Source organism: Acipenser ruthenus, chromosome 2 (assembly GCF_902713425.1).
Source record: "Acipenser ruthenus chromosome 2, fAciRut3.2 maternal haplotype, whole genome shotgun sequence".
Lineage (NCBI taxonomy): Eukaryota > Metazoa > Chordata > Actinopteri > Acipenseriformes > Acipenseridae > Acipenser > Acipenser ruthenus.
This window is the reverse complement of record NC_081190.1, coordinates 28,210,628-28,232,268: the sequence shown is the minus strand read 5'-3', so window position 1 is coordinate 28,232,268 and position 21,641 is coordinate 28,210,628. Positions and strand designations below refer to the sequence as shown.

Sequence of the window (21,641 nt, the reverse complement as noted above, 5' to 3'; positions counted from 1 at the left end):
ATACAAAAAGCGTACTGGTAGTAGTAATTTATACTTTTCAAAGTGATTCCTGTATAGTATGTGGTATTTAAATGTAAATACTAAAACACAACAATAGACTAACATAATGTATAATATATTTGTCATTACATACCTTTTAAGGTTCTCGAGAGCCTTTAAAAATTTGACTTGGTCCTTCATAGTTCGGAAGATCTTTCCAATCATATGTTCTGTCAGACCTAAAAGAGTCTCACCATCTATTTCTTCACCTAATGAACAAAAAAACATAAAATTAATCAGAAAAATAAGCACCAATGTTAACCTGCCATTGTAATTAATATCACAGTCTTTAAATGCAAGCAGTACCTTATACACAGTATGATGAGGTGCAATATATAAACATCCATCACTGTCTTCATAAGCATCTAGTGCATGGTAGTCAACTTCATTGCCAGGTGTTAATGTACACCACTCATGCAAAGCCTCTATTTTGAAGGCATGAAGGTGAGAATTAAATTCCAGAGCAAAATACAGTTTCCCACACAAAATCCATGTACACCTAAACTGAATGATATGCAAGATTTTGAAAAAAAATGGGTAAATCCTCATGGACTACATCGACAATGAAGTAATCCTTGACTTCGTATTTCACGTGATCCACAGTTAGTTTCTTTACTTTCAGTATGGTTTCATCAGCTTCAAGTTCACTGGCTTGAATATTGCATTTTTCTAGAATAATGTCTTTCAAAGATGTAGATGATAGCTGAACAACACAAGACCCTTCTTGCTCATATGACTGATGCAAAGCATCTGCACAACAAAAAATCCCAACACTGTCTTTGTTGATGTCCTTTTTGCTAAAGTAAAGCAGATGTTCCGGAAGTTCCACACATTTCTTGCAAGCCGCTTAAAGTACTGGTGCTTTCCTTCAAAACGTAAGCACCAAAGTGAAATTCTCCAATTAAAATCTGCAAATGTGAAAGTGACGACTTTTTCCACAACAGGAGACATTACAAAGTCTACTATTTCACGCAACCGGCGTAGATTTAGCTAGGGACGGTAGGGACATGTCCCTACCAATGTCAAGGGACCGTTGAATTGTCCCTACCAATAATTTTGATAAATCTTAAACGTCTTTTGTCAAGTCATTTTATCTGCTCCACAAAGGGTTAACTCTCTCAAGCCCCCCGCCCCTCCCCCTCGTTAGTCCTCCCTCCTCCAAAAAAAACAAAACAAAAAAAAACGCTAATTTGATTGGCTTTGGCCCTTCCATACTGCATCACTGTAACACGGACTCAGTGCGAGGGACCAGCAGAGTGTGTTGTTTTCATTGAAGTGCGAAAGTGCACAAGGACTCGGGAGTGAAAGGTAAATCTCCGGGTTTAAAATAAAAAAAAAAAATTCTAGTCATTCTTAAACGGTGTACATTGTGCCACAATTTTCACATTTATTTTAAAAAATAAGAATAAATATAATCAGTTTAATTCGATGTTTGTGTTTGTTGGTTAATGCGTTGTCATATTATTTCAATCCTCCTTCCTCCCTTTGTAACTAACTTACTCCTTGCTTGATATTTTTGTATCGTGTGTGTAAAAAGCGAACACGAACATATGTATTTGATTGAATGGACAGTGTGACTATCCAGGCGGCTAAATAAATGCACTATATTATATAGTCAGTAATTAAAAATATATAAAAAGTCAAATTAATGGTGGGGGGGGGGGGGGGGACGGCGGACAACGACAGATATACAAATAAATTTCAGTGTGGCGTGAGTAAAAAAAAGGTTGAGAACCGCTGGTTTAGGCTGGACTCTGGAAAGACGCTCATCTGAAGTTGCCGCTTGCCGGTCAGGCTGATATGAGTGTGAGCCACTGACTGAATGAAAGCCAGGTGCCGCGGCTGAAGGTATTGTCAGCTCGTCAGCAACATAGTTTGAGAGAATAAAGCTACCTACCTACCTACCTATTACGTTAGCGACCCATTGCTAGCTGCTAACCCAACGTCCTTGGTGGCTAGCTAGCTTGTTTCACAGCTAAATCATTGTGTGTGTGTGTGTGTGTGTGAGAGAGAGAGAGAGAGAGAGAGAGAGAGAGGAGAGAGAGAGAGAGAGAGAGAGAGAGAGAGAGAGAGAGAGGAGAGACGAGAGAGAGAGAGAGAGAGAGACTTTGACTTTTAAGATCCTTTATTTAACATTCCAAATAAAATCCATTAAAACTCAATAAAGGTAAAACATAACAAAATTAAGAATTAGCAATATTAAAAAATCCTAAAATACATCATGTTCTCCTTAAAAATAGATTTTATCAAAATAAAAGGATCATAAAAAATCAATTAAAAAAAACCACAGTGTTTTCTTTCTGTTAAAAACAGATTAAAGCCAAAATTAATAAAAACACTGTAAAACAATAAAAAATAAAATTAAAACTAGAACAAAAACTGGAGCTCCCCCTCCTCACTCACAGCACACAAGGCGTCTCCCACACACCACCTCTCCTGGAAGTCCTCCGGGTTATTATTTAGTTTAAAAAATTCAAAATCCACTCTTATCCGGCTGACCACCAAAACCCTGAACTGCAACACAACATCAGTCAGCCCGGCGCCAGAGATACTGTTCTTTCTGGATTTTAAAATGGCCAATTTTGCCTGACCCATTATAAAATTAATTAAAACACACCTGTTTCTCTTTTTAAAAACTGTAGGGAACCCCAAAGATAAAAAGCTCTTTTGTGAACTCCTCGCCTAGGCCCTGCAGGAGCTCCTGTAGGAGATGGAAGAGTGGTCCTAGCCTGACACACTCACTATACATGTGAAACACTGTTTCCTCTGCAGAGCAGAAACAGCACTCTGAGCTAATGCTAGCATCAACTCTATGGAGAAACCTGCCGGTGGACACAATACAGTGCAGGATCCTCCACTGCAGGTCCCCCGCTCTCTTGGTGAGGGGCAGTTTATACAGAACCCTCCATACTGGCCTGCACCCCTCCTTTACCTCCAGACATGCCCTCCACCTTGAATCCACCAACCCCCTCAACTGGTGGGAATGTGATGCCTTCACACAAATTTGGTAGATCTTCTTACTCTCTGCTGTATGAAGAGTTAGATCTTTAACTGTGTCTAGGTTTAATAACATTCCCTCGTTTCCTACACCCTCCTCTCCTTCACCTACTGCTGGACACACTAGCAGCCCTGGAAAGATGAAGTCTTGTCTCTGCCCTGTGCCGCTGGACATCTCCTCTCTCACAGCCTCCCTGAGCTTGGGGGAAAGACAACTTCTCAGTTCACTGACCATTTTCTCTGCCAGTCTCTCAGAGTGCCAGCCCAGCCGCCCAGCCAGCTGTGTAGCAGTCAGCCAGCAGGAGAGCTCAAAGTTGATAAGATGTCTCAGCCTGGTCACTCCTGCCCTCACAAAGCTGGCACAGAGCGTCATTGACTGAAAGAAACGTACAGGGAAGAGCGGATTGAAAAATAGGGGCTCCTCCAACAGGACCCTGCCTGTCAGGGACCCCTCATCTCTCGCCACCCTCACTGCCCTCCAGGCATCTAAAGCACTCAAGTAAAAAGAAGAGAGATCTACTTTAGCTAGTCTGGCACTCTCAATTAAAAACAGGTGTTTGTCTATCCCCAGCCCCCCTACTCTGCTGAGGAAAAAACAAGCTAGCCTCTTCCAATGAGCCTCCTCCCCAGCGTACAGGAGCCTCTGAACCGCCTGCAGTCTGAAGGCTGCCACCCTGCTGGCAATGCAGACCAACCCCTGCCCCCCTTCATCAGTGGGGAGATACAGGACCGCTGGCCTCAGCCAATGTCTCCCGCTCCAGAAAAACTCCAGCAGTATTCTTTGGATCTCCTGCACCATGCCCCGGGGAGGGTCCAGACACACCAGCCTGTGCCACAGCATGGAGGCCACCAGATTATTAATCACCAGGACCCTTCCCCTAAAGGACAGCTGGGCCAGCAGTCCCCTCCATCTCTGCAGCCGCCCCCCTCACCCTGTCCACTAGGCCCTCCCAATTTTTCTGCATGTATATCTCCACTCCAAAAAACACCCCCAGCACTTTTATACCTGTCCTGTCCCATCTCAGCGCCTCAGGCAGGACAGGGGGGGTGCAATCATGCCAACTGCCTGACAGGAAGGTGTCACACTTTGCCCAGTTAACTCTTGCTGTAGAGGCTCCTTGGAATGTGTGCAGGCTCTGCTGTAGTGCCTTGATGTCTCCGTCACTGCACACAAACACGTTCACATCGTCTGCATAAGCGGACACCTTCACTGCGACAGAGGAGGGTGAGGAGGGCACTGCCCAGCCAACCAGCCGGCCCCTCAGCAGGTGCAGCAGGGGCTCTATGGCCAGTGAATAAAGCATTCCAGACAGGGAGCAGCCCTGCCTAATACCCCTGCACACTGGGAAGGGCTGACTCAGCCCATTGTTAATCTTTAAAATGCTAAAAACATTCCAATATAAAAGCTGGATATAAGAAATAAAAACAGGGCCAAACCCGAAGGCTTCCAGGGTTTTAAAAAGGTATGTGTGGTCGACCCTGTCAAACGCTTTCTCCTGATCTAAAGAAACCAGCCCAACATTCAAATCACATGTCTTAGCCATTGATAAAAAGTCTCGAATTAAAAACAAATTATCAAAAATGGAACGTCCCGGTATGCAGTAAGTTTGGTCCGTGTGTATTACAGCTCCTATACACATTTTTAGTCTATTGGCCAGACATTTTGAAATAATTTTAAAATCAGAACATAAAAGCGAAACAGGTCTCCAGTTTTTGAGTAAACACAGGTCTCCTTTCTTGGGCAGTAGTGTGATTACTGCCCGCCTGCAGCTGAGGGGCAGTTCTTTATCTCGGAGGCTCTCTCCCAGCACCTGCAAAAAGTCCTCACCAATCACAGTCCAGAAACTTTTAAAAAATTCAGTGGGCAGTCCATCAATGCCAGGAGCTTTTCCATTTGAAAGCTGTGTAACAGCAGTGGTCAGCTCCTGGTATGTTAGTGGCTTGCCTAATTGGTTCTGTTCTTCCTCGCTCAGGGTGGGCAAATCCTGGAGCAGCAGGTCTGTATCCTTCTGCTCACAAGGCTCTTTGCTGTATAGTTCAGAATAGAATTTTACTGCCTCCCTGCTGATCTCCTCCCGGCTGTACAGCTCCCTGCCGCAAGGCGTCCGGACGCAGTGCATCTTCCGGCTGTCTGCTCTCCTCCTCTCCAAGCCAAAAAAGAAACTGGAGGGGGTGTCCATGTCTTTAAGCCCCATGAAGCGAGAGCGCACCAGCGCCCCCTTCACTCTTTCCTTCAGCAGGCTGCCCAGCATGTGTTTCTGCTCCCTCAGCGTTTGCAGGGTCTGCTCCTGGTGATCTGTGTCCAGGCTGCTCTCTAACTGGAGAATTTTCAACTCCAGCTCTCTCACTGCTGCGTTCAGTGACCCGGTTGAATTGAGTGTGTACTGCTGGCAAAAGATTTTAATCTGCGTTTTGCCAATGTCCCACCACTGCCTAATATTTTTATAATTTGTTTTTTCTTTTTTCCAAATGTTCCAAAAATCATTAAATTGTTTTACAAAAAGTGTGTCCTGTAATAGCTTTAAATTAAAATGCCAGTAGGAGGTGCTGTGAGAGTCAGTGGTGAGTATTACTGTAACTAACAGGCAGTGGTGGTCAGAGAGGCTACTGGGGATGATATTGGCTTTAATGAATTTATTCAAATGAGTGTGTGTTGTGTAGAAGCGGTCTAACCTGGCTCTATATATTTGTTGTGCGCGACAATGAGACCAGGTGTACTGTCTTGCATTGGGGTGCAGACACCTCCAGACATCAACCAGGCCACTGAACTGAAAAACTGCAGCTAATTCACTTGAGGATTGGGGATTGGGTTCCTCATTATTTCTATCCATTGTAAAATCAATAGTGCAGTTAAAATCTCCTCCCACCACCACCACATCATCATTATCAATATTTAAAAGAGCTTGCTTTAATTTATTAAAAATTAAAATGCGTTCCCTTCCTTTATTTGGTGCATAAATATTAATAAAAACAAATACAGTACCACCCAACCTTGCTCTCACTTTTAATAACCTCCCCTTTTCAATTTCTTCAATTTCTAAAATTGTTGCTCCTAGGCTGGGCTTAAATAAAATTGCCACTCCTGCACTGGTGCTTGAGCCGTGGCTCAGCACACACGGCCCCCTCCACTCTGCCAGCCACGCCGCCTCATTCTCCCTGTCTGAGTGCGTCTCCTGCAGCAGAGCGACCCCCGCCCGCTTCTGCTCTAAAAACTCACACAGCTGCGCTCTTTTAAAAGACTGTCTGCAGCCATTCACGTTAAAAGAAATAAAAACGCACTTTTCCATAGCGGCTAAAAAAAATAAAACTGACAGAGTAAAACAAGCAACAATAAAAAAATTCTTAAAAGAAGTATCCATTTTTAAAATTATTGTTTGGCAACATTAGCGATCTTTTTCTTAATTATTTGAACATATTTTTTAAGACGGTACCTTTTTTGCTGGTCGAACTCCTCTAATGTTGCCTTTCGTGTGACGATGTGTGCTGAGTGGAGGAATAACCGCAGATCTGGGAAGAAGTTTTCAATTTCAACCCCCCTTTTCCCTTTTGTACTCTCCATAAACTGTTTAAATTCATCTAGGGTATAGATTTTTTTCCCCCTGTTAACGGGTTGGCTATCGGGGATGTCAGAGATAAGCGAGGAGTCAGAGAGCTCCCCCTCCATTTCCTCTGCTCCGTCCTCGCTGTCTGCTCCGCCGTCCACGGCTGCCAGCTCCCCCGCGCCGCTCTCCTCTCCTCCTCCCAGCACAGCCACAGCCGTCACCGCTGCCTCTGCCTCTGCTTGCTGGGGTTCAGAGAGAGAAGAGCGCTGCACCGCGCCGGGTTGTAAGCCCGTCGCCGTGCTGCTCCCCTCTCCCTCCATATCAGGAGGGACAGACCCCCCTGCCTGAGACTGCAGGCTCCCCTCCAGCACAGGCTCGGGGCTCTGCTCCGTCCCCCGCTCACTGTTAGGCAGATCTGCAACTTCTTTGTTTTTTTGTTTTTTAAGTCTTTTTTTAGCTACCATCACAAAACCCTCATCATTTTCGGTAGTTTTATTTTGTGCCGGACCGTGGCTGAGTCTCTTCAGCCTCGGCTGTGGTGTGGGCGGCTTCATCCCGATCGGCGGCTCTCTGGTCTCTGCAGACTCCGGCTGGCGCTGCGATGGGGGAGCAGCCTCATCCTCCCGCTCACCCCCAACATCCCCAGCCTCCTCCCTGCCATCAGTACCCTGCTCCTGCCTTTCCTCATTTTTGTTTTTTCTCGGGCAGGCTCTCCTCTGGTGTCCCTGTTCCCCACAGTTAAAACACCGCATTGTATCCGAGCTGACAAACACTACGCAGCCCGTCCCTTCCACACTGAAGCTCCAAGCAACATCAATCACATCCCCCGGGTTATTCAGCAGCAAAAACGCCTGTCTCCGAAAAGACAGGACGTGCTTAACACTTGTATTTCTGCACCCTAATGGTATATTTTTAATTGGGGACACCAGTTTGCCATATCGGGCAAGTTCATTTGCCAAGGTCTCGTTTTTTAAAAACGGCGGCACATTAGACATGATTACCTTGGTAACAGGGGTTACTAAGGGGGATACTTGAATAAAATCTCCTTTCACTGAAAAACCTTCCTCCACTAGCTGATTTACCAGCGATACCTCTTTTAAAAACACGACAAACCTTTTATTCATCCGGGATGCCGATATTATATTGTCACACCCGACCACCTCTCCCACTGCCAGCAGGCACTCCTCCACCGACACGCCGGCATCGGGCAAGCAGCTGACCCCGTGTCGGCGGCTGAGAGCCCCCAGCCCTCCAGAGTGAGATCCCATAACGGGACCTACACACACACACACACACACACTACTCTATACACGGGAAAGTACAAACAAAGCAACGAAACAAAGATATATAAACGAACTAAACAATTAACAATTAAATATATAAATTTGCAAAAAATATAGTAGCGAAAACACTCTCCTACCGCACCAGCGTTCAAACGCTACCGCCTCTCCGCAAGCTCCTCCCACAATCCCACAATCCTCAGCGCGAGAGAGAGAGAGAGAGAGAGAGAGAGAGAGAGAGAGAGAGAGAGAGAGAGAGAGAGAGAGTGCGTGAGCATGTTTTGATATCGTCATTCAACTAACGTTAGCTAATCACTTCAATTTGGCTTTAGGTGACTAAAGCATAATAGCAACCAAAAAAATAAAGATGGACATAAGGAAGTTTTTTTTACAAAAAGTCAAAGTGTAAGTAGGAAGATGTTATTAAAGTAATAAACACAATTGATAATGATTCTCATAGCAAATGAAAAAATAATTTACTAATGAAGTTAACAGAGTCATACTTTCTCTCTAAACAGCATGCATCAATTTATCATTTTATCAGGCGAGTGAAGCAGTGCAGCCTGGTAAAAGCAGTACAGAGGCAGGTGGAGCAACAGGTCGCAGGTGGGGTCTGTAATGGCTTAGTGATTATAACAGTGAAAGTGTTAGACTCAGTTTTGAGATATATTATTGTTTGAGGCACATTGTGATATAATAGTAGGCTAATGCTGTATAGTAATACTCAGCAAATAAAGTTAGCATAGCCATATATTTTCTCTCTATATGGCATGCATCAATTTATTATTTTATCAGGTGAATGAAGCAATGCACCCAGGTACAAGCAGCAGCACAGACACAGGAGTGGCAGGCAGAGCACGTGAGCGTGCGTGTGCTCATGCTTGTAGCGCCAGGGGTATTGGTAGCTTACAGTAAGGCTGGGATAGGTTATAATTCAGGTTATTAGTAATTCTACAGCAGGGATGTCAAACCAGCTTCCAGGAGGGACACTTTATCATAGTGTTTTAAGTGTATACCAGCCAACTTCATGTCAATCAAACTGTCCTCGATTCATGTCCAGCATTCATTTCAAGCCACCAGAAGTTACCATTTAATAGCTTTCTACTAAAAAATTTCTTCCCGGTGGGGCATGCCCCCGAACCCCACTAGCGACCGTGACTCCGCCCCCCTACAAAATTGTGTCCCCACCAATGTTCAAACCAAACCTACGCCCTTGACCTCCGGAATGAAGCAACCGGAGGTGGATGGAAAGACTCAATATTGCAGCTACCGGGGCATGCAAGATATACGCAATATATATATATATATATATATATATATATATATATATATATATATATATATATATATATATATATATATTAATGTTATTTTTTTTTATTTTTATTTTTGGATGTTTGGAGTTTTACTCGCGCATAGTTTTGTATGTTATTTCCGAATTTCTCCTTAGACATGTCTGAAGGGGACACTGTATTACTTAAAACGTGAATTAACGTATTAAAACGTGTTAACTGTGAGCAGTTACCTTGGGATTACACACCAGGTTCAGACGCATTGAATGGACTAATGTATCCGCAGGCGACCTAAGACTCACCGTTTCAACGGTGTCAGTAGTGCTCAACAGAAAATAATGCATACAGAAAAATATTGTATACTGGCCATGGGCTTTGGTTTTCCCCAGCGCCGTAACTAAGCATTTAGCTACCGGGGCATGCAAATATATATATATATATATATATATATATATATATATATATATATATATATATATATATATATATAAATTGCATGGACCTCCGGAATGAAGCAACCGGAGGTGGATGGAAAGACTCAATATTGCCTCTACTGGGGCATGCAAGACTCCATATCGTAGATACCGGGCATGCAATTATATATATATATATATATATATATATATATATATATATATATATATATATATATATATATATATATATATTATTGTTTTTTTTTTTCTTTTTTTTTTTTTTTTTTGGATGTTAGGAGTTAGGATGGTATTTACTCGCGCATAGTTTTGTATGTTATTTCCGAATTTCTCCTTTAACATGTCTGAAGGGGACACTGTATTACTTAAAACGTGAATTAACGTATTAAAACGTGTTAACTGTGAGCAGTTACCTTGGGATTACACACCAGGTTCAGCCGCATTGATTGGACTAATGTATCCGCAGGCGACCTAAGACTCACCGTTTGCACGGTGTCAGTAGTGCTCAACAGAAAATAATGCATACAGAAAAATATTGTATACTGGCCATGGGCTTTGGTTAGTATACAGTGTCCCCTTCAGACACTAAACAGTGGCCTACAGTTTTATGTTTGTCTGAAAAAAACAACTACAATTGGTATTTTTAATAATCATTAACATGTTCATTATTTCAATATACAAACATGCAGTATTTTGCAATTATTTAAATCCAATCTTCTCCACTGCAGTTAAACTATGGTTGTTTTTCCTATGCACTTGACAGTGGTGGTGGGTGTTTTTGCCAAAAACTGCTTTAAGTGTGTGATGCAGTGTTGTAAGATTTATTGACATTATGTTGATAATCAGAACAACAGGGTTCACTAACCTCGACTAGGTCAGGGTTAACACAGTTGAGCTCAGATGAAACAGCCCATTTGCAATGTACAGTACTGGGTGGCTATTGGTCATTCAGCAGTGTGATGCAAATACCTGCAGTTACCACAAAGCGCTGACCTGAGCACACTTGCTCATTTGCTATTCTAGTTTTCTCCCTGGGATGCTCGTACTTAAATATTTAATATAAATGGACTTTAGTTGGTATATAGGGGGCTGGTGTCTATAGAGTTAACACAAACTGTTTTACAATTTCTGAAAATGAAATTAATAAGTTGTGAGCGATGGGGATATAAATAGGCCCAATTAATCCCACACCTGCCGCACACCTTCTGTGAATGATGCAATTGTCAGCAAATGATTTACTGACCATCCCAATATAATTTAGGAGCAAAAGAAACATCTGTAATTGGCGTAATTACAGGGATTAATTATAGCATTGTTTCTTTACCGGATATCTCAATCGTCCTGCCTGGGGACAGATGTGAAGTTATGTATATATACATTTAGTGTGCCCAATTATTTTACCCCTGATTTTCTCCCCAATTTGGAATGTCCAATTATTTTTTCTCCTCATCGCAGCAATTCCTTACACAGCTCAGGAGATCCAAAGGTTCAGTGGGCGTCCTCCGATCCCACAACCAAACTATTATCCTCTTTTACACCCAGGAACACGAGAGCGGATGTCAGCGAGCTACTGACCTCTGGAGGACAAAGGCCAGCCCTGCAGGTGTCCGCTTTTGAGCTCACAGGGCGCCTGGCCAGCAGGGTTCACTGTAGCGCAATGAGGAGAAACAGTCCCTTTTGTTTTTGCTTCCCTAACCCACGGGAGTGCCAGAGCCAATGTTACGCTCCCTTTGGAATTCACAGCGAAGACCGACAACTTTGCACAGCCAGGACGCGAACCTGTGCTGTATGACCACACAACCACGCTTTTACCAGGTGAGCCACTCGAGGACCCCCTGATAGTGTTTTTGAGGTTAAGATTCATTTAAAAGTTATAACTAGCTCTTTATTTTATATATATATATATATATATATATTGCACCAGGATGACTGAACAAAAGGAAAAGTGAAACGAAGAAACTGTAAAAAATGACGACTGGACACCAACCACTAAAAGCTGGTAATTTTAAACTTTAAAGAGATAGTTTATACCCTCTAAGCGGGCAATTTCTAATCTCTTTATTCATGCCACTGTCTGGTGCTCCAAGGGAGACTACAGTTGGATTTTTATACCAGCTCTGTTATCCCCAGCTGGGGATGAAATCCATTGCGAAGGGGATGAAGTGGAGGTGGCTGTACACACACACACACAATTTGTTACAAACTGTTTATCCAATTGACAGGAAACTTAGCATCAACATTATAGAGTATACATTAATGATAATATACAAGATTGTGAATGTCACACAGTTTTACATACATCTGGATAATCCCTCATCAGACTGTGATTAAACATTTCATTGCTAATTCTTATTCTATCCTGTACATACTGTTGATATGTCATGTTCATCGTTTAGAGTTTACGTGGCAGGAGATGTATATGTATACATAAGCATAGGCAAATTGTAAGCATGGCAAATTCTTTGTTGAGATTTAGTAATGTCTTTCTCAAAGAGACCCAAGTGTAAATGTTTGTCGTAAGCACCATGGATAATAGCATTTACATAATGTCCCGTGACAAGAAATTACATCTAAAATACAAATGTATTTTTTTCAGATTTGTAAAAAAAGACCTGCTTCTCCTGGTGTTGTATCCTTGCTGGACGGAGATGGTGAAGATGCTGGAGGCGGCCAAGCCAGCACAGTATGGGGTAGATTTGACAAGGGACAAGAAAAGGTAATTAGAATTACAACGTGATGTTTAGGAACCCGCATTAGAGAGACAGATAGATTCAAATTATTATTTTTCTCTGTCCCCTTACATTTGTATGCTGTTTGAAATCATATTTTTGTAATAATCTGTTTTCAGGATATGCCATAGATCTAGGTTAGATGAGCCAAAATGTCTTTATATCAGTAGTAACTGTGTATAGCCAGGTATACAATCGGAAACTTAATTCACTTTTGAGTTATTGTCTATGTTTGGTACACAGCTTATCTTCCTGATTTTATTTTTATTTTTTTTAACTTAGGTTCCATTACCAGTGCTGTCCCATAAAAATGAACCATTTTCCTGCCACATTGTTTCACCCTCTGGACATATCAATGATTCAGATCTTTTACACATATCCATCTTATATGGATGTTTTGTGTTTTGTTTATAAAAAATGTGTAAATGTGTAAAGGACTAGGGGTTGTGGTGTTTGTCTGAAGTAAGAGAGTGGTGGTGTAACATCAAATCATTTGCAGCACGAATAAGTCACAGTCACTGGCCATGTCATGCACACTTATTTCTAACTCATTGGTTGATCGAAAATAAGTTTAACATGCAATGGAGTAGTTCATTGGTTTTATACGCTCCCTTTAAAGATGTAATAAACAATCTCATCCAGTGGGATCTCTTTTCAGAGTGTGCAGTAGCAGAAGGGGATTGTGGGAATGTGTGGAGCTAAGGAAGGTAGAAGGAGATGCGCAGTAGAAACCCTGGGATATGTTTACACAATGAACTAATTTGTGGATGAATATCGTTGGTGTTAATTAAAGTTAATAAGACAAAATATTTTAGTGTAAAATTATACTTGATGGTGGGGTACTGCCTTTTTTAATTTTTACAGAGATGTCATTTTTTAAATCTTATTGCTATCTTACCAGAAGGCCACCTCCCCTCCAGACATTCCGATCAGAGAAAAGAGACAATTCGAAGCCAACCCAAAGAGACGTCCAAGACCTTGTCTGGGCTGCCTATCTGTAATATCAGCTAAAAAGGAGGCTCCTGTAACAGTAAGTTATCTTTCCTGTAGCCATTCCCTAGACTGCAGTGTTATGTGGCACTTCATTACCAAATCAATCAGAAAACATGTCACCTTCAGTTAGTCCATTTTTTTAATTTGTTTTTTAAAAATCAATTAAAAGATATTTAAACTTGTCAGTTTTTGTTTACATTGCATTATTTTGGAACTCTTAATACAATTATTGATAATAGAAACAACTTTGCAAATGCCATTACTATTTTTCAGATTCCTAGGATGAAACCGTTGGCCATAGCAACAGGAAAAACTGATTTAGCACACTTTGAAAAACAATATTGAAAATATTAAAACAATCAGCTCTATCACAATGACCTCAGTGAAACCCAGCGTGGTTGCGGGATGATACAAAATCCATTGTAATGAACAATAAGTGAAATGCCGGGGGTCCCGAGTGGTGCATCCAGTAAAGGCACTCCACGTGCAGTGCAGGATGTGCCCTATAGTCTGGACATCGCGAGTTCGAGTCCAGGCTATTCCTTTGCCGACCGAGGATGGGAGCTCCCAGGGGGCGGCGCTCAATTGGCCCACGCTTCGGGGGACAGCGTGTGTTTGTCTTCGCCCTCCAGAGTCAGCCCTGGGGTGGTAGCGGTGAGCTGAGCATAATAAAATAATTGGCCATTCCAAATTGGGGAGAAAATAATAAAAAATAATTGGCAACGACTAAATTTATAAAAAAAAAAAAAAAAAAGTGAAATGCTTCAGTTTTTACAAGCTTGATTAATATGCCCCTATTTACCAGATAGAGGGGTCTACTATTCAATGGTTCTATAGAATGTTGACACACGCTGATGAAAAAATAGCACCATCTAGATTTCTTCCTTATCAAGCAACTAAATCAGACACCATATATCTTGTGATCGTAGCAGATTTTGCCCATTTTGAGGATAAGTGATACCAAACATTAAACAAACTACATGGGAAGTTTTATTAAAATGATTCTCACCTTTCCCCAGCATACAGCTGATCCTGTCCTAATGTGAAGGTGGATCCAACAAGTGACGTCGTGATCCTGCCAGTCAAAGTGCAGAAAAATCACAGTCAAATGCATGTTGGCCTGATAACCAAATATTGTTCTTTTTTTTTTTTTTTTTTAAATCCTGCGCTAGTAAATCATGTATCTGTGTCAGGATAGCATATACAGCATGCTCATGCCTAAGTAAACAAACATTTTAAGAACATAAGAAAGTTTACAAACGAGAGGAGGCCATTCGGCCCATCTTGCTCTTTTGGTTGTTAGTAGCTTATTGATCCCAGAATCTCATCAAGCAGCTTCTTGAAGGATCCCAGGGTGTCGGCTTCAACAACATTACTGGGGAGCGGGTTCCAGACCCTCACAATTCTCTGTGTAGAAAAGTGCCTCCTATTTTCTGTTCTGAATGCCCCTTTATCTAATCTCCATTTGTGACTCCTGGTCCTTGTCGAAAAAGTCCCCTGGGTCGACATTGTCAATACCTTTTAGCATTTTGAATGCTTGAATCAGATCACCGCGTAGTCTTCTTTGTTCGAGACTGAATAGATTCAATTCTTTTAGCCTGTCTGCATACGACATGCCTTTTAAACCCGGGATAATTCTGGTCGCTCTTCTTTGCACTCTTTCTTGAGCAGCAATATCCTTTTTGTAACGAGGTGACCAGAACTGAACACAATATTCTAGATGAGGTCTTACTAATGCATTGTAAAGTTTTAACATTACTTCCCTTGATTTAAATTCAACACTTATCACAATATATCCGAGCATCTTGTTGGCCTTTTTTTATAGCTTCCCCACATTGTCTAGATGAAGACATTTTAATAAAGAACAAAAATAAAAATCACTTTGTTCTTGAGTTTATTTTGGTATCTTTTGAAATTGGTATTCTTCTTGTGTGTGTTTGTGTATATGCATGTGTGTGAAGGATGTGGGTTGGTGGGAGGGTGTTCATTTTAATGGATTTATGTCTTTTTAAGACAGAATGCTTTTGACAGCTGTTTTGTTGTGTTCACAAAGCTTTAACACTTGAATAAGTCCTTGAGAATTTCATGCAATCTTTTAAAGGTTTTCTGACCTGTAAATTAGTCCTACAACCACACAATGTCAGTGGAGTACACCTAATATGTGTAATTAACAATAATTAAACATTACCAATTTTGACATGATGAATTAACACACAGAAAAGGCTAATGACTAATCAAGCTTTAAATCCAATTTCTTAAAGGCTTAAAAAAATTAGAGTGGTTATCTTCTTTCTTGGATTTGGGATTTCTATTATAATATTTTTATTTAAGTATTTCTTCAAGATATAGGCAGTGCCATTTACAGTGTGGCCCTGAATCTTGGATTACTAGCCTCCTTGAGGATCTTTAAAATACATATTCCTGCTCGAGCAATATTTTAAAAAAATATATCTCTGGTTGCAATTTGGTTTTTAACATCAGGGAAATGATTCATCTATATGCTAAGGGTTGCAACTTTAAGATCTCTTTTTTCAGTAATTTCAAATGTCTGTCTACTAAAGCCTTTCTATAATGTTCTAAAGATAAATGGCAGATTATGAAAAATATATTGTCGTCACAGTGCATGACTGCAAATGGGTACTGATGTACATTTTGTAATCTGGCACAGTCATGTTTTTTTTCTTTTTCTAAAACCAAAAGCCTTGATTGCCTCAATTTCTATAGCTATAATTACTCATTAGCCAATAGTTAATGTGTTAATAACTTATTTATTCTTTAGATCAGTTTATGGGGAATTTGTATTTGGTCATGTGGACATCTGGAGGTTATAGGACGGACTGACTTATCATTATATATATATATATATATATATATATATATATATATATATATATATATATATATATATATATATATACACACACACAGTGACACTCAAAAGTATTCACCCCCTTTGGACTTTTCCACATTTTATTGTGTTACAAATGGAATCAAAATGGATTTAATTAGGAGTTTTTGCTACTGATCAACACAAAAAGTGAAAAGTGAAAAATAAAATCTACAAATTGTTCTAAATTAATTACAAATATAAAACTGAAAATAATTGATTGCATAAGTATTCACTCCCTTTGCTATGACACACCTAAATAAGCTCTGGTGCAACCAATTGTCTTTAGAAGTCACATAATTAGTTGAATGGTGTCCACCTGTGTGCAATTAAGGTGTTTCACATGATTTCAGGTTAAATACACCTGTCTCTGGGAGGTCCCACAGTTGGTTAGTACATTTCCTAACAAAAACTACATCATGAAGATGAAGGAACATTCAAAGCAAATCCGGAATAAGGTTCTTCAAACGCACCAATCGGGTAGGATATAAGAACATTTCCAAGGCATTGAATATCCCCCGGAGCACAGTAAAGTCCATTATTAAGAAATGGAGAGAATATGGCACAACTGTGAATCCGTCTAGAAAAGGCTGTCCTCAAAAACTGAGTATCCGGGCGAGAAGGGCACTAGCCAGGGAGGCCACCAAGAGGCCTATGGCAACTCTAAAGGAGTTACAGTCTTCCACGGCTGAGCTGGGAGACACTGTGCATACGGCAACAATAGCCCGGGTGCTTTACAAAACTGGCCTTTATGGGAGAGTGGCAAAAAGAAAGCCATTGTTGAAAAAAACGTGCATCAAATCTCGGCTAGAGTTTGCCAGAAGGCATGTGGGAGACTCTGAGACCAAGTGGAAGAAGATTCTATGGTGTGATGAGACCAAAATAGAGCTTTTTGGCCACAACGCTAAGCGCTATGTTTGGCGCAAGCCTAACACCGCACATCATCCTGAGAACACCATCCCTACCGTGAAGCATGGTGGTGGCAGCATCATGCTATGGGGATGCTTCTCTGTGTCAGGGCCTGGAAAGCTCGTGAAGATGCAAAAATTGCAGTGTCCAGATGTGCAAAGCTGGTAGAGACTTATACAAATAGACTCGTGGCTGTAATTGCTGCCAAAGGTGCCTCTACCAAATATTGACTCAAGGGGGTGAATACTTATGCAATCAATTATTTTCTGTTTTGTATTTGTAATTAATTTAGAACAATTTGTAGATTTTATTTTTCACTTTGACATTATGGACTTTTTTGTGTTGTTCAGTGGCAAAAACTCATAATTAAATCCATTATGCAGCTGATGCATAGTTCACTCACCCTAGTCTCTGTAAGTCCAGAAGTTACATAAATATTAAGTATTATTTAATCCATCAATACTTCAACATTCGTAAAAGATCTTCACTCCAAATCTCACTTTATAGGCTTTACAGTACACCAAACTGCTATATCATTCTCTTGCTGTTTTGTGAGGTTTTTGAAATTGAGAGGAGCCCTAAGCTAAACTGCTATATAACATCCTGCAACATGCTTGTGGTTCAGTGTTGAGCTCTGAAGATGAGGTCACTGCTGCTTGTCTGCCTGCTTGTGGTCACACTGACTGTGGCTATTCCTGCCCCTATGTAGAGGGGTCTGAAACAGACAAAACAATGAAGGTTGGTAGAAATAGATAAAATTGTATTCTTAAAACTATGTATTTATTTGCATTACTTATTATTTAAACTGAACAAAATTAACTCTAATGAAACTCGTATTTCTAACTTGAGACATAGTATCCATTGAAAGTTAATTTCTGCAGATATATGGTAGTTCCATTCAAGGTGAAACAACTTCTAACGTAAGAAAGAAAAACATTTTACTCACTTGCAGGCAATATTCCCATATTCTAGATATTTATCTTCTAGGGTAAAACCACAAGAAACTAATCCAGGTAGACCAGAATTTTAACTGAAGTCCTTATCAACCTTGCCTATATGTTGCTGCAGGTCTTCAAAGGATGTTGGGTAATGATTACTGTGAAAAACGTTTTCTCATTTCACAGGAAGAAAGGGATAGGGACAGTGTAGGGACATGTGTTAATGCCATTCATGCAATCTTATTAGGTGTGGCTGAAACACTGAAATAATAAGGAACTTGCAGCACTCTCCTCTCCCAGATCACCAAAGATGTTTTACTTTCTTTTTTTTGTGTGTGCTGAAAGTCAATTTCAATTTCTTATGTATATTATACTGTATCTGGATAATCATTTAAACAAATCTTGTTATATCATGATATTTTAATATATTTTATATAAATGTTGTATTAGGCTGTGTGGTCCAGTGGTTAAAGAACAGGGCTTGTAACCAGGTTCCCGGTTCAAATCCCACCTCAGCCACTGACTCATTGTGTGATCCTGAGCAAGTAAGTCACTTAACCTCCTTGTGCTCTGTCTTTTGGGTGAGACGTAATTGTAAGTGACTCTGCAGCTGATGCATAGTTCACACACCCTAGTCTCTGTAAGTCGCCTTGGATAAAGGCGTCTGCTAAAATAAACAAATAATAATACTATTCTTTTCTTACCCAAGTGTGAACTATTTAAATAATATCCCTGATACCGATATAGTAAATGGAAGTGCACAACAAGTAAGGTTTATGAAATGATGTGGTTAACCCAACCCACTTTAAATGGTTTGGTTAGCCCCACCCACTTTAAATTATTTGGTTAACCCCGCCCATTGGCGACTCATGGCTTCTTTTTTTTTTTTTTTTGATGTTAGGAGTTAGAATGGTATTTATCGTTTCAACGGTGTCAGTAGTGCTCAACAGAAAATAATGCATACAGAAAAATATTGTATACTGGCCATGGGCTTTGGTTTTGCCCAGCGCCGTAACTAAGCATTTAGCTACCGGGGTATGCAAATATATATATATATATATATATATATATATATATATATATATATATATATAATTTTTTTTTTTTTTTTGGATGTTAGGAGTTAGGATGGTATTTACTCGCGCATAGTTTTAAATGTTATTTCCGAATCTCTCCTTTAACATGTCTGAAGGGGACACTGTATTACTTAAAACGTGAATTAACGTATTAAAACGTGTTAACAATGAGCAGTTACCTTGGGATTACACACCAGGTTCAGACTCATTGATTGGACTAATGTATCCGCAGGCGACCTAAGACTCGCCGTTTCAACGGTGTCAGTAGTGCTCAACAGAAAATAATGCATACAGAAAAATATTGTATATTGGCCAAAGGCTTTGGTTTTGCCCAGCGCCGTAACTAAGTATTTAGCTACCGGGTATTGGCGACTCATTGCTTGAAAAACTGGTGGGGCACAGCACCCCCATCCCCCCCCCCCCGAAAAAAAAAAAAAAAACGTGTTCAAACCCGATGCCCGATTTTAACCATTTTTATGTAAACATTAAGCTAGCTTTCTAACATTACCAGATATTTCATCACAAACAGTTCTACGCCAGATTGTCACAATCAAGAGAGCTGCAAACAACACTTTACAGGCAAAAGTCTCTTATCGACAGACAGCTACATCTGCACTAACCTGAGCGTTTGAAATGGAAGGATCGTCACACTCTTGTGCTGTTCGTAACATTCTGAACTACAGAAGAGTCAGGTTCGGTTTCTGTTGATGTCTCTGGCGTTGGAGGTTTAGCTTTTTTGTTGTAGAAAAACTCCAAACGTAGCTTTCTTTTTGCCATTTTAACAGGGCTCAAATTCACTCCGTTTTAGCACATATTTTCGCTGACTGAAAAAGTGAAAGTCTCACACGAGAACAAATATAACGGTGAAGGGTCTTAGACACTCTTTGTTATGTTATTATGTTTTGAAAGTTTGAAATAAACTGCGCATTTTTAAATAATAAACCCTGGCAACAGTGGCGTAGCCAGGATTTTTTTTCGGGAGAGGGTGGCAATGGTAACTTTTTTAAGGTGAATAGTCACAGTGGTGAAATTGGCAACCTGATTTCTTATTAGTGCATTGACGTTTTATTTTCGAAAAATAAAGAACTTTTTTTTTTTAACAGAAGATCCAATAACCAAATACACTGTTGTGCAAAATAGTTAAAAAGAGAGATTTAGTTCAGAACACTTCCGTTTAAAAACTAAAAAGGAAATACGAAGCAAAGGACTTGAACTTTTAACATGCGCATCAGATTTCAATTTCACATTATGATAATAAGTAACTATATATAATTTCATTCGTACTTATGGTTGTTTATTTCACATTTGGTGTTCAAAGCAAAGCAAACCATTTTATTTAATTTCACAAATCCTGACTAATGTAATTACTCTTTGACTGACGCAGGACTGCCGATGGTACCTAATCTTCTGGAGGTTCGGGGGAGGAGGGACTTGTGTACACAGTTGCATTAACTACATTGTATAACTACAGCGCCTTTAAACACAAAAACATGTACAAACAGCTGATCCAACAAAAAACTTGGGTTGATTGACAGCAAATCCAACCACTCATTTTTTTTGGTATCACACTGCACTGACATTCGCTAGTTGAGCTGACGGACACCCTGTAGCCTAAACAAATAATCAGAATGAAAACAAGTAGGTAACCGAACTCAGGAATTGAAACAGTTTTGCCGGTTTTCTCTCAGCAGCGTCCAGAACTGTTTTCATTCTGATTTATTTCTTTAGTTATTCAATTAATAACAGGTTGTACATTTACCACCACTCCATCTCCAAGACCTGGATGGACTTGGTTACCGTCCCTTGATGAAGCTGGCTGCACAATCCGTGAAAAATAATAATCTTATTAGAAGGCTGGCTGCTGGAGAGGTCAGCTGGCAATAAGATATGTCATGAGGCGAGTGCATTCTATGTAAATACATAGGCTACTCATTACATAGTAGATGTCCTCTACCACATCTATATGTGTAGTAGCTAGGCTACATAGCATATACAGTAATGATAGCCTATATGTTTCATGCATCTGTGTTTGGGGTTGAGCAAGTACAGCTTGCTTATGTATTCTCATTGGTTGATAGCAACGCGGTAAATAAAAAAGTTCTTTCCGTGAGCGAAAAGAAAAATCAGCGCCGCCCATGCCACGTCCACCCCGCTATAATGGGAAGCGAAAAATATAACAATATTGCAATTTCTTACACATGTTTCAGTGTGAACGATCCTAACACAGTGGCTAAGTCACTGCCTGGCAGAAATCTGGGGGGGGGGGGGGGGGGGCAACGGTGTCAGTAGTGCTCAACAGAAAAGAATGCATACAGAAAAATATTGTATACTGGCCATGGGCTTTGGTTTTGCCTAGCGCCGTAACTAAGCATTTAGCTACCGGGGCATGCAAATATATATATATATATAAATTGCATGGATATCCGGAATGAAGCAACCGGAGGTGGATGGAAAGACTCAATATTGCAGCTACAGCATACAAACATTCTAAAAGTTATAAACAAAATAGGTGTATTTTTTCCTCC

At 40.5% G+C, this 21,641-nt stretch overlaps 1 protein-coding gene and 1 long non-coding RNA gene across 3 annotated transcripts in view; one reads left to right on the top strand and one right to left on the bottom strand.

Annotated features, from left to right (window-relative positions):
• The window catches only part of LOC117419279 (17-beta-hydroxysteroid dehydrogenase type 3-like), a 404,515-nt gene that overhangs the window by 212,421 nt on the left and 170,453 nt on the right, over nt 1–21,641 (bottom strand). The window lies entirely within an intron of this gene.
• On the top strand, nt 12,218–14,668 carry LOC131698825 (uncharacterized). The gene is made up of 3 exons (XR_009307846.1): nt 12,218–12,300; nt 13,215–13,343; nt 14,326–14,668. It is a non-coding gene; the product is annotated as an uncharacterized LOC131698825 (long non-coding RNA).